At 39.3% G+C, this 12,673-nt stretch overlaps 1 long non-coding RNA gene across 2 annotated transcripts; it reads right to left on the bottom strand.

Annotated features, from left to right (window-relative positions):
- Window positions 1-1,790: 1,790 nt before the first annotated feature.
- On the bottom strand, window positions 1,791-11,278 carry LOC109212289. Of its 2 annotated transcripts, XR_002065830.1 has the most exons (5): window positions 10,537-11,278; window positions 4,656-4,743; window positions 3,977-4,447; window positions 3,543-3,629; window positions 1,791-2,018 (listed from the first exon to the last, which is right to left on the bottom strand). It is a non-coding gene; the product is annotated as an uncharacterized LOC109212289 (long non-coding RNA). The 2 variants fall into 2 exon arrangements; XR_002065831.1 differs by lacking the exon at window positions 3,977-4,447.
- Window positions 11,279-12,673: the final 1,395 nt, after the last annotated feature.

The raw sequence follows: 12,673 nt of genomic DNA, 5'->3' as shown, positions 1-12,673 counted from the left end.
ACTACGATCCTTACCCAAAATCACCTCAAGAACTCTAGCATGGAACCACACTGCCCTAAGGCCCATAAGCCGCTGAATCACTTCTTAAGCATGCCAAAGCACCACAATCGATACACCCCACTCTGTAGAGACCTTATGTGAACCTAAAGCTGTTTCCTTCACCTCCTTGATACTGAAGTGTATAATCCACAATGATATAGAAATGCCATAAGTCTCGACACCATCCAACTTAAATCTCAGATTCTAGCTATATACAATTCCGCAAAATTCTCAATTGCTACATATAAATCATAAATCCATTAGAACCTTCCCAAGATCCGTCCATTCTGCTGAAATCTCAATTTCACCGACCAAACGACCGAACGACCTGTGCCCCATAAGCACAACAACACCCAAAGAAGTAATCATACTTATAAGAAACCGAGAAATTTCTTACTCCACGCGCACTACTTCCTTCACGAATAACAATTCAATCACTCCATGATTCCCATATACCCATAAAGTGTATCATAACCCATATCTAGAAATTCCTTTACTAGAGTCATCCTCGATCTCAACCTCTACAAGTCATCACTGATTCACAAGTATACCTCTAACCGAAACCACTACAACACATAACCTTGTAATCAACTCGTCGATAGCAGGCTCCCCCACTTGGCTCAAAACCATGGAATAAAACATGTGATAACTTATGATTACCATACCCCATTACTACCATAATACCACGGTGAGATTCAACTTAAATCCTTCATAAGCTCATGTAACACAAACTATCTAATGCCTCAAATCATTTGCAAACCTCGCATTCATTCTCGTGACGGTTAGATCAACTACTACAACCGATCCAAACTCAAATAGCACAAGTATAACCCACTAGTAGATAAGAAAGCCCTCACGGAACATCATAAAGATCACACGTCCGTAGATTACGCGCAGGTTATAACCCACATACTTAGCCTCAAACTGACATCTCTTCATACCCTTTCGCAGCCACAACTACTATGCAACCACTTAACCTTCCTGAGTCTGAACCCATAAATAAGCCCATGAGAATCTAATTCGTTCCACAACTAAGCAACATGAAAGATCCTTTAATAGACTCATAACTCGAGACTATGTGTCACATCCAGGTGAATATCAAGCACCCGATAGTCCTTTCTACATCTCAAGCAAACTCTTCTTGTCGCATTCAAACCATATGAACACATTTCGCAGTCACATCATACTCTTCACGTAGCCATCCAGCACTCATCGAGCCACGAATTCCACTCATAAGGACACTACCGCACGTATAAGTCCAAAAGCACGTGCTCACATAACAGAAATCTTTGTGCGCAAGTTATAGTCAAAACCCGGTCTCAAGTCCTCCAGATTGGCCCTTCATCAGCACACAAAAATCACATCTCGCACCTCATCCATGGAATCAAAAGCCGCCGGCGTACTACTGATACCAAGCGCTCACATGCGCATAAGAATGCGTGAAAAAATTCAAAGATTTATGCTTCAAGCTGAATCAATGCTGCACGATAAAGAAAGAAATATGGGATGTTTATCCTAAATGACCTGTAACCTCTCAAAGATAGGTATGGATGTCATCATACCGATTCGCAAAACTCTACTAGACACTTGCTCATGACTTGTAGAACCTATGAACCTAACGCTCTGATACCAACTTGTCACGACCCAAAATCCAACTAGTCGTGATGGCACCTAACCAAGCCGCTAGGTAAGTTAATTAAAAACTATCCAATTGAAGGAGATTTATTAAGAAAAAAAATAATAATATTACAACTACTTTTATACAAGAAATTTCCCAAGGACTGATAGTACAAATTATGAGCTTCTAAGATTATAATTTACAAAGCTGGTATGAAATAAATACATCATCTATTCAAAATTTAGATAAATAGATTTTTATAAATCTAAGGCTACCATGAACAAGAGGCAGCTTCAACCGGAACGCGGGTACGTCTTCAGTTCCAGTTCCCGTCGAACACAACAATATCAGCATCCAACATCTGCACGCAAGGTGTAGAGAGTAGTATGAGTACAACTGACCCCATGTACTTAATAAGCAACAAACCTAACCTTAGGTTGAAAGTAGTGACGAGCCGGGACATAGGTCGTTGTCCGATAATAATAACCAACAATAGTTCATAAAAACATAATGACAATAATAAAAGAAGAAACTCAAAGATAAAATGCTCAGCTCATTCCTAGTTCCAGAAAATAGGTCTGCTTTTCAAGTAAATAAGTGCAAATCCAAATCTTTTACGGACATCGCCAAAAATATGAGTAAGTTTGAAAATTATAATTTTCCCAAGAAAAAACTTTTAGTCGGTAAATGTTTCATTTTTAAATGGCATGAGGAAAATACATCTCTATGACTATATGTCAACGTGTGTGAGAAGTTAGAAATGACGTGATACTGTACAACATGAGGAAAATGCATCTTTATGCCTGTATGTCTTGTGTGCATGTCAATGCAGTGCATCTCAGAAATGACTCATGTACTCACACTCTCGGAGTACTTAGTCTCAGTGTCTTACACTTTACACTTATCATGCTCAATCACTCGACATGCTCAGTCATTCAGTACTATATATTGCCAATCCATCCCAGGGAAGATCCATCCCTCAATATAAATCAATCGCGCTCACCGGGGGTGTGCAGACTCCGGAGGGGCTCTTTCAGCCCAAGCGCTATATCAAGTCAATCATGGTATAAATCAATGATACCTGCTGCGGCATACAGCCCGATCCCATATATATATATATATATATATATATATATATATATATAAGATTCTATAGTCGTAGCCCGTGTCTATCGTTCTATTTTTATTCAGTATGGAGAGTNTATATATATATATATATATATATATATATATATATATATATATATATATATATATATATATATATATATATATATATATATATATATATAAGCTCGTTGTGGTGTGCAACCTGATCCACATATATACAACCATAAGGCTCGTTGCGGCATGCAACCCGATCCACACACACACACACACACACACACACACACACACACACATATATATATATATATATATCACTCAGAGCTCAGGCCCTCAGCCTCAATCAGTCATCAATCTTTCCAGTCTCTCAGGCCCACAATGCCATGAAACTAACCCAAAATGATGATATGATGCGTCAATAATTAGCAACAAAGACTAAGATATGATATGAAATGAATGAACATGACTAAGTATGAAATTTCAGTTTAAACAAATAATTCAATAGCAGTATGACCTTGATGGATCCCAGCAAAATAAGCATGTACCCTGGATATGGTTTCTAACATGGATCACAGTTCATAGCTCTAGTACGTTGAGATTTCATGGTTACAGATAAGATTAGGTAACTACACTGTACCACAGGAATAACCGAGTCACAGTTCACATGGTGGACACCTACACTCTCGTCACCTAGCATGCGTGTCACCTCAACACCAAACACATAACACGTAATGGGGGCTTTCACATCCTCAGCACCAAGTTTAGAAGTGTTACTTACCTCGAACAAGCCAAATCCAATACCGATCAAGCCAGACGATGCTCCAAAATGCCATCATGCGTGTACTGACCTCCAAACAGCTCGAAACTAGCCAAAAGCAACTCAAATACATCAAATAATGCCAAAGGAAACAAACCCAATATATAAAGGTCGAATATTTAATCAAAAAGCCCAAAATCAAACAAAAAGTCCAACCCGAGGACCGCAACTCGGAACCCGACAAAAATTACAAAAATCCGCCAACCCATTCAATTATGAGTCCGACCATACTAGTTTCACTCAAATCTGACTCCAAATCGATGTTCAAAACCTAAAAATTCGCTCTATGAATTTTTACTCAAAAACCCCCTATTTCTCTTTTGGAACCCTCAATCAAATGTCGAAAACGAAGATAAATTCATGATATAAAATCAAAATGAGCAGAGAACACATACCCCAATCCACATGGTGAAAATCACCTAAAAAATCGCTCCAATCCAAGCTCCATAGCTCCAAATATGCTAAAATGGCTGAAACCTCAGAAATAGACTTATAATTCTGCCTAGGCATTCCTCTTATGGAACACGGAAAAGACATCGTTTTCACGACGAACAAAAGAAATCTTTCGCCAAATACTCTACGCAACCGTGAGACCTACATCGCAATCGCAAAGAAGAAACTCAGCAGCCTCACAAAGATACACTACGCGATCACAACAACAGCTTCGCGAGCGCAATACACAAGGCTCTCAAAGCTACGCAATTGCGGGAACAATATCGCGAACATGAAGAGAAACAGCCTCAGCCCAGCTCAGCCCAAATTAATTATGCGAACACGTGAAGGCTTGCGCTGTCACGACCCAAAACTCTACCCATCGTGATGGCGCTTATCGTGGAACTAGGCTAGCCTCTACTCAAAATCCAACACTGCAAAAGTATTTTTAAATAATAAAGAAGAAAGCGACAATTCAATAAGGAACATTTTTGAAAACAAAATAAAATCCAAATTTCGATACATTTGCCCAAAATCAGGGTGTCACTGAGTTCATGAGCGTCTAGAGGAGAACATAGTCTATTACAATGTTTCAAGAAACAAACTGAAAGACAACTGGAGATAAAGAAGCAGAGTTAATACCTGCGAACGCCGTGCAGATACCCCAATAGTCTCCTGAAAACCGGAAGCCTCGATCAGCGTCTGCCACTGGGACCAAAAGTGCCTAGATCTGCACACAAGGTGCAGGGGGTAACATGAATACACAAACTCAGTAAGTAACGAGTCCAAACTATGGACTGAAAGGTAGTGACGAACTCAACCGCAACAGAATAATAAAAATATATGTGCAGAAACATAGGCATGCTTTCAATTTGATAGACGACTAGAACAGTAAGATAGAGCAGATACGAACACGATAAAGTATAGAACTCTGCTACATCCACATGCCAATGCACATGGTGTATGTGATGCACCATGCTGAATATCTCATGTGCTCACACTCTCAATGCTCATCCACTGAGTACTGTATATGACCCATACAGACTAGGGAAGATCCATCCCGGATTATATACATCTCTTACAACAGTCACTCAGTATTGAGGAAGGCCATTGTAGCCCTGTGGAGAAGATCCATATCCAGGTAATAATAATAACCTCACAACCACTCGGTACTGTATATGGCTCACAAAGCCTAGGGAAGATCCATCCCGGAATTATACATCACTGACCATCACTCTCCAGTACCGAGGAAATAGGCCAATCCAGCCTCTTGGAGAAGATCCATCTCTAAATAATAGTATCAACTGCGCTCACTGGGGTGTGTACTGGCTCCGAAGGGGCTCCTTCAGCCCAAGCGCTATAATAAATCAATATAACCGCTGCGGCGTGAAACCCGATCCCATAACTGTCACTCATAATCAAGCTCTCAGCCTCACTCAGGCATCACTCTCCAGTTTCACCCACGTGCTCATAATGCCATAAAAATCTAGCCTGGAACAATGATATGATGTGCCAATTAATAACAACTGAGACTGAGATATGATATGAAATGCATGAATATGACTAAGTACAGAATATCAATGAATCAGTGAGATGACAGAAAGAAACGACCACTAGGGTCCCAACAGTATCAGCGTAAATCCCTAGCATGATATCTAGTATGTTTTACAGCTCATTTACTTTATCAGATAATGGAAACAGGGATATCGACAAGAAATAGTATTAAATCATGCCATGGAATGAACCAGGTCCCGATACTCACGGTGCACGCCCGCATGCTCATCACTTGGCATATGCGTCACCTCAATACTATCCACATAACACGACGTTCGGGGTTTCGAACCCTCAGAACCAAGTTTGAAGCGTTACTTACCTCAAACCGAGCAAAATCCTACTCCGTCATGCTTTTGCCTCTCAACTCGGCCTCCAAACGTCCCGAATCTAGCCACAAGCAACACAATACGATCAATATAGGCTAAAGGAACCATTTCCACAAGAAAAGCTACTAATTTAGACTCGAAATCCGAAATTGGCTCAAACCAGCACCAGACCTATGTCTCGAAATCCGACAAAAGTCACAAAACTTGAAAGCTCATTCACTCACGAGTCTAACCATACCAAATTCATCGAAATCCGACATCATTTGCCCTTCAAAAACCCTACAATTCACTCCCCAAATTCCCATGCCCTAACCCCCAGTTTTCACTTCAAAACCTCACTAATTTAGTGGAAAATCAACGGGAAAACACCATTGCTAAGGATAGTTAGGCTCAAGAATCTTACCTCAATGATAAACCTCGAATTCCCCTTCAAAGATCTCTTCAAAATCTCCAAAACCCGTGTTCAAATTGTGAAAATGAGAAGAATTCCCGAAGTCCTCTATCTATACTTTCTGCCCAACAAAACCACATCTACGGACAAAGTTCCGATTCTGCGGAAAATCATTAAAATCCAATCTCCGCTTCTGCGATCCGCTGAGCGCATCTACGATCATCGCAGGTTCAGAAATACCATCGCACATGTGGTCCAAACATGTACCTGCGCCCAATAGCCGCTTCTGCAAACATCGCAGGTGTGAGACCTTCATCGCACCTGCGCCTTCTGCCCAGCTCCACCAATCTCGCATCTACGATCTGCCACTCGCTTCTGTGGCTCACACCTAAGATGAGACATCCGCAGGTGCGATTATTACAGCTGAGTTCAACTTCAGCAATCCTCGAATTTCCAAACATGTTCCGTTAATCACCCAAAATCAACCCAAGGCCCTCGGGACCTCAACCAAACATACCAACATATACCACAACATCATACGAACTTAGTCAAATCATCAAATCACCTCAAACAACATCAGAAACACGAATTACACACGAATTCAAGCCTAACGAACTTCGAAACATCTCATTTCTACAAACAACGCCAAAACCTATCAAATTACATCCTAATGACCTCAAATTTTGCACACAAGTCAAAAATGACACCACGAACCTACTCCAACTTCTGGAATTCCAATCCGACCTCGATATCAAAATTCCCACTACCGACAAAAATCGCAAAAATTCCAACTTTTGCCAATTCAAGCCTAATTCCACTACGGACCTCCAAATAACATTCCGGATGCGCTCCAAAGTCCAAAATCACCTAACAGAGTTAACGGAACCATCAAAATTCAAATCCGAGGTCGTTTACGCATAAGTCAACATCCTGTTAACTTTCCCAACTTAAACCTTCTAAAAAGAGACTAAGTGTCTCAAATCATTCCAAAATCACTCTGGACCCGAACCAACTAACACGGTAAGTCAAAATACAGCTGAAGAACACAAAAGAAGTAGGAAATGGAGGAACAAGGCTATAACTCTCGAAACGATCTGCTGGGTCGTTACATCCTCCCCCTCTTAAACAAACGTTCGTACTCGAACAAGTCTAGAAACATACCTGGAGCCTCAAATAGGTGTGGGTATCTACTCCGCATCTCCCGCTCGGTCTCCCAAGTAGCCTCCTCCACGAGTTGACCTCTCCATTACACTTTTACTGAAGCTATGTGTTTCGATCTCAACTTTCGGACATGCCGTTCGTAAATAGCCTCTGGCTCCACATCATAAGTCAAATCACCATCTAATTGAACCGTGCTGAAATCCAAAACATGAGACTGATCGCCGATGTAGTTTCGGATCATAAAAACATGAAATACTGGATGCACACCCAACAATCTAGGTGGCAAAGCAAGTTCATAGGCCACCTCCCAATCCTTCGAAGCACCTCGAACGACCCAATAAACATAGGACTCAACTTGCCCTTCTTCCCAAATCTCACAACACCCTTCATGGGTGAAACCTTTAGCAAAACCTTCTCCCAAACCATGTAAGACACATCACATACCTTTCTGTCAGCATAACTCTCTTGTCTTGACTGCGCCGTGCGAAGCCGCTCCTGAATCAATGTTACCTTATTCAATACATCCTGAACTAAGTCTGAGCCCAAAATCCTAGCCTCACCCGGCTCAAACCAACCCACAGGAGATCTACACCGCCTCCCATATAAAGCCTCATACATAGCCATCTGAATACTTGACTGATAACTGTTGATGTAAGCAAACTCCACGAGTGGCAGAAATTGGTCCCATGAACCCCAAAAACCAATGACACAAGCACGTAGCATGTCCTCCAATATCTGAATAGTGCGCTCGGACTGTCTGTCTGTCTGAGGGTGAAATGCTATGCTCAACTCAACCTGAGTGCCCAACTTTCGCTGTACGGCCCTCCAAACTTGTGATGTATACTGCGTGCCTCTATTTTAAATGATAGAAACTGGCACCCCATGAAGTCGAGAAATCTCTCCGATGTAAGTCTCAGCCAATCACTCTAAAGAATAGGTAGTGTCACACCTCTTTTTTTACCACCCCGAGGGAGGGGGTATATAAGGGAGTTTTTCCAATTAAAGTGACATTATTCGAGATGGGATTATTTATCAGAGTCGCCACTTGGAATAAGTTATGATGTCCCAAGTCACCGGTTTATTTTAAAATCCCAAATCGAGGAAGTTTTATTTTTAAAGAATTTGCGAACCAGAAACTCTAGATAAGCAATTCTGTTAACTCGGGAGAAGGTGTTAGGCATTCCCGAATTCCGTGGTTCTAGCGCGATCGCTTAGTGATTATTACTTGGCTTAGTTGTTTAACTACTCATATTTAGGACCTATGTGCAATTATCTTTTTACCGCTTTTAGGAAACTTGGTTATTCGTAATTAAAGAATCGAGTTACGCGTACGTATACTCTTTTCCTTTGGCGTGTCAAAAACCATGTCACGCGTACGTGTCCACGATTAATAATGCTTTGCTTATTTATTAAGAAAAATTTAGTTGAAGTTGCGCGAACGCATACCCCGAATCTTTTAAGAATTATATTTGCAATCATGTTACGCGAACGTATACATAATCACAGTACTAGCCTAAATCGAGCCTAAAGAAAACTACAATTGTTCAAGGCATTTCTAAATTAATTTATTTATATGAGGGCCATAAATTAAAAGATTTTATTTGTATATGGCACATCCCAATTTATATCTACGCTTAGAAACTTCCTTCTATTTGGTATTATACTTGGCGAAAATAAATTAGTTAAGGACACAACTGGCCGATTAGCTCATTCAGGCCAAAATAATGATTCAACGTCTCTTTTTAATTGCAAATTAAGACTACACATTCCGTTGACAGTAGCCATCCCTGCTCTATTAAGCAAAACCTAACAGAAGGATCAATCAACAAAAAAGAACTTGACTTGAAGCATGAGTGTCCAGACCAATTTTTAAGGCAATGTGGGGTAATTTGGAAACCTTTATATCGTCCATGATAACTAATAACTCAACAAGCTATCAAGCTAAACTTAGACCTCAAAGTAAGAGATCACAGAAAAAACATGCAATGCCATAACCAGTAAAATGCTATACCCTGAATGAATAACCATTAAAATCACTACTAACTTGATATTGCTGTTATATGAAAATATTAGCATGTAGCAGGTAAATGACTTTAAGTTAACAATCAATTTGACTTAGTTCTAACCAACTTCAGTCATCTTATTAATCCCATGTGTGACATATTCTTTTGTCAAACACTAAGACAGATGCGTCTCAACAGTGATATGCAAGCCTAAAAGATTCACTCTGTTCTCTTGAATGGCAGGGCCTTGTAGGCAACAAAACAGCACAAAGAAAATATTTAAGGAAATCTACTGATATCATAACAAATCAATTACATATGACTTAACAAGGAGTAATAGTGATAGAAGACACACATTTCCTGATATCACGTTCATCATACATAGATAGTCAATACATCAAAAAAGGAAAGAAAGTTAAACTCTAGAACAATTTTCTTCTGATGTAGTCATCGCTATGCATTCTCTCACAGGCACATTTCGAGCTCAAAGAGAATCAGTGAAGCTAAACGCTCTAGTTGTTCTCTTCTTTTCAGTTTTGTTTCATTATTCACCAATGATGTTTTTGCTTCAAATGCAATCAAAAGAATCATGATTCACGACTTAAAATTTTTTTCTTAACTACTTACTAACATCAACAGTAGCTCTTAAAAGGACAATGTGAACCTCAACTAAATACAAGCTGCTTGTGGAAGCTAATGTATTTCATCAAAAAAATTGTGTGACATACATATTTTATAAAGCTGTTGGCTTATCCAGACCATACTCAAACTTAGCATTCAACGTTTGGAATTTTAATCAATTCAAGAGCAGACATGAATTCTGTATGGTGAAGCAAAATGGATTTATACACCATTCACCAGTAAACACCAAGGAAAGACAGGGTATAACCCGAATAGATCGCAGCACACAGAACCAATGGAATAAGGGAGATGTATCCGGAGCCAAGAAAGAAAACCAAAAAAAAAGAACTGCATCGCAGGCTGGTTTCTCATGAACCAGCTCATAAACACTTCCAATCTAGCGAAATCTCAGCCATCATCACATTTTGATCTACCAGAACAAATTAAGAAGAAGTGAAGAGATGAACCTGGGATTAAAGCTTTCAATTAACAAAGAACTTCAGGGATTACAACATAGAATCTACTCGAGCAAAACCGCGGCTCAGAGCTTGTAACGAACAGCAACAAGAAAACAGGAATCAACCAACTTGAACGGAGCCACTACTGGAATTTTGAACTACAAAACAAAAACTCCAACTCGAACGTTTAAGTCAAATTCCTTTGATAAAACAGAACCCAAGAAGAAAACAAGTGCTAGAAAACGTCTGTTCAGTGATTCTTTTTTTTTTGGTTTTTCTCTTGAAAAATGAAGCAAAACTCGAAAAAAAAAATGAACTCAAACCACTGTATTTTCGTATGTTTTTTTTTTCTGAAGAGAAAGCAGACTAAGAAACAAAAATGGCTTGAAGAAGATGACAATTTCAAGAACCCTAGAAAAAATTTACTCTTTTCGGATTTCCAAGAATTTTTCTCTAGATTTCTTTTTCTGATTTTTCTTCGATTTTTCTCCTAATTTCTCTCTGATATTTTTCTCAAAACCAAAACAAAACTCGAACGAAGGCTGAAACTTAAGCCATATTTTTTTGTGTATCTTTCAGAAGAGAAAACAACAAAGCAAACTGAAGAAAAAATAGATAAAAAAAAAGAACAGAAAACTTGGAGGAAAGTGATGACTAAAAACCTAGAAATTGACTGAGTTTTTTGAAAGTTTTCTCCGGTATATCTCTCTGATTTTTTTCTCTCTGATTTTTTTTCTCCTTCACAAAGAAAGCTTACCTCCTATATATATAGCCCTCGATAACTTCTCGAATCTTCTCTCAAAAATCCGAAATCCTCAGATTTTTTAAACGATTTTGGGACAAATGGAGGTCATGGATTGATTTACATCTATCCACGGCCCCCATTAGTCCAGCAATCGTCCTTTGTACGAGAATCGTGCAAATCCGGAGAGAAAACTCGTACTCCTCTGACAAATCCGTTGAGGATAGGGTGACGTGGAAGGGGGGACCAATGAGTGAACTCGTTCAACACTCAGGCGAGTTGAAGCGAGTTGGGGCTGGGTTTGGACGAGGGAGAAGATGAACAGTAGAGGGGATGCGCCGCAGTCTCTGGCTTCGTTAGGGTTAGGGATTTTAGAGACCAAAATTATAAGAGGTTTTTTTTTTTTTTTTTTTTTTTATTAAAGAGAGAAACGGGTCGGGCATGTTATTTGGGTGGGTCAAACCCCGTTTGGGCTGGGGCGGATAAGACTTAAGAGGGCATTTGGGCTCAGAGAATTAATTTATATAGGGGGGAGTGGTTGGGCCGAATTTGTATGCAAAAACTGGCCCAATTTTCATAAATGAGCCCCTTCTCCACTTCTTCCTTTAATTTCCTTTTCTTTTAATCTTTCTCTCTTTTTTTTCTTCATTTTTTTTAATTAGAAATCCTAAAATTAAAAACAAATCCTAAATTATCTAAAAATGTAAATTAAGCTAGTTATAAAAATTGTAAACATTACTCAAATCTACATTAAAAGTGAAAAATCAATAAACTAAAATTAAAGACAAAAAATATAAAAATGAGCTATTTTTGTTGATTTTCAAATTTTATAAAACAAGTAGTTACAAATTAACTCTAATAAATCCTAAATGCAATGCATGATATTTTAGTATTCTTTATGATTTGAATAAAAATTAAACATGCAGGAAAAATGCAAACAATTAATAAAAATCTATGAAAATTACTAAAAATGGCAACTAATGAAGAAAAAATCTATTTTTCTTGGATTTTATAGGAATATTTCATATAGGGCAAAAATCACGTGCTCACAGGTAGTGCTCACAGTAATGTAAGTGCGCGGACTTGGTCAGCCGATCCACAATCAACCAAATAGCATCGAACTTCCTCGAAGTCTGTGGGAGCCCAACTACGAAATCCATGATGATCCGCTCCCACTTCTATATGGGATCTCTATTTGCTGAAGCAAGCCACCCGACCTCTGATGCTCATAATTCACCTGCTGACAGTTGAGACACCGAGCTACAAACCTAACTATATCTTTCTTCATCCTCCTCCACCAATAGTGCAGTCTCAAATCCCGATACATCTTTGCGGCACCCAGATGGATGGAATACTGTAAGCTGTGGGCCTCATCTAGAGTCAACTCCCGAAGCCCATCTACAT

Source organism: Nicotiana attenuata, unplaced genomic scaffold, assembly GCF_001879085.1.
Source record: "Nicotiana attenuata strain UT unplaced genomic scaffold, NIATTr2, whole genome shotgun sequence".
Lineage (NCBI taxonomy): Eukaryota > Viridiplantae > Streptophyta > Magnoliopsida > Solanales > Solanaceae > Nicotiana > Nicotiana attenuata.
Note: the sequence above shows the minus strand (reverse complement) of the source record. Positions and strands in the feature narration are given on the sequence as shown.